The 1642-nt window shown below is 38.4% G+C and overlaps 1 non-coding gene across 1 annotated transcript; it reads right to left on the bottom strand.

Annotated features, from left to right (window-relative positions):
- Positions 1-569: 569 nt before the first annotated feature.
- LOC132578686 (U1 spliceosomal RNA) lies at positions 570-729 on the bottom strand. Its single transcript, XR_009555901.1, has one exon. It is a non-coding gene; the product is annotated as a U1 spliceosomal RNA (small nuclear RNA).
- Positions 730-1642: the final 913 nt, after the last annotated feature.

Below are 1642 nucleotides of genomic sequence, written 5' to 3'. Positions count from 1 at the left end.
TAGTTTGCTCCAACATGTCACCTATTCTCATATTCTCTCGCCATCATTAAATTTAAAAGCTTAGCCTCAATGTCAGTTTACAATCCATTCCAAATGTTCACATATACAGTATGAAGAAGTCACAGAGAAATCATGGTAACAATTTCCATTCTCTGAAAACTAGCACTTTCACACAAGCTGAATAACCTTCCAATCTACTTCCAATGTACTTCAGTGATCATTTGAAAGTGGATTTTTTTTCCATTTCACACAGTAAAATCCAGTTGCAAAGTGTACTGAAAGTAGCTTGAAGTGTGTGTGAAAGCACTTGGAGAAACTGCCAAGACCTATTCAACATATTTTGTGCCCCCAAACAAGGTTCAGTTCTAGCCTCTCCCCTGATTCGTTCCCAAACAGCATTACATGGGTTCATAGAAAATAACCTACACTTTCCTGGAATGAAGCCTGAAGACCTTGTTAAAGTGTGAAGGCCAAACATGGCCAGGATGGCCAGGTATCTATGCATCCAGCTGAGAGTCGGTGTTTCCTCTTTTATTTGAAACCAAGTCCCAAAAATGAGACTCTATTTTTGAAAGCATGAATGCAGTCCCCCACTACCACAAATTATGCAGTTGAGTTTCCTGTATTTGAGGACATCACAGGGGTCAGTGCACCTGGAGTGCAATGGATGAGCCTCACCCTGGGAAAACCTTCTTTGTGATCAAGGTGTCTCACCTGCCAGGTAAGTATAGAGCTGGCCTTACAGACCAAGTACAGTAGGAAGTAGCGATGGTGGAAAGCACAGCAGAAAATTTGGGTAGTTTGATGCAATGTAGTTATGCCTGTTGTGCAGCTTTTGCAGAGAACTGGCCCTCACAATGGCATCAGGAAGATTTGTCCCTCTATTCAGAAGAACAGTAATGCTTAACATGAATTTTCAAAAATTGTCATTTATTGAACATCTCTCAGTCATCCTCACAAGAAACCCTGAAAAAGATGGAGTTTGAAGAGAAAGGGCTAAAAGTGAAAAATAATGGATTGTCTAAGATTATCTAGTGAATTTGTGGCTGAACAGAGATTTGAAGACAGAATTTGCATCTCACGAAGAACATCTAGTCATCAGCACCCTGTGCTGGATAAAGTAAGCACAATTGAAACAATGATTGAAAAAAATCATAGAAGAAATATTTGTCTGTAGCTGTTAGCTGTGATGTTCAGTTTATAAGCCATTGGGGCTGTTGAAAATTGCTGAACACGTTCACTGAGAAATTCACAGTATCCCTTTCTAAGAGTGCTGCTCCAATTTGCAGTCCACAAGATCAGGATAGTTTGTGCAATAATAGGTGGGTTGAGGCAGTTACTTTATTTAACAAAGGAGAACAGAAACAACCAGCATTTAGTCAGCATCACTGTTTTGAATTCTACATTGCCAAGTTTCCCACATCCACCTAAAATATTATTGTATCCATTTAAATATGAATACTTATTAACTAGAAATTGTGGTCATCATGAAAACTTATAAATTATTTTGTTTTCAGAACTTTAAATAGTCTAATAAAGCCAGTATAATGTTATGTAAGGTAATCTGCATTGCAAGATGAATTGATGAATATGGAGTACTTTAATAAACTCTATAGAAGGGGGTGGGGGCAATCTGGTTTTC

Source organism: Heteronotia binoei, chromosome 10 (assembly GCF_032191835.1).
Source record: "Heteronotia binoei isolate CCM8104 ecotype False Entrance Well chromosome 10, APGP_CSIRO_Hbin_v1, whole genome shotgun sequence".
In the NCBI taxonomy this organism is placed as follows: Eukaryota; Metazoa; Chordata; class Lepidosauria; order Squamata; family Gekkonidae; genus Heteronotia; species Heteronotia binoei.
This window is presented reverse-complemented; position numbering and strand designations above follow the sequence as displayed.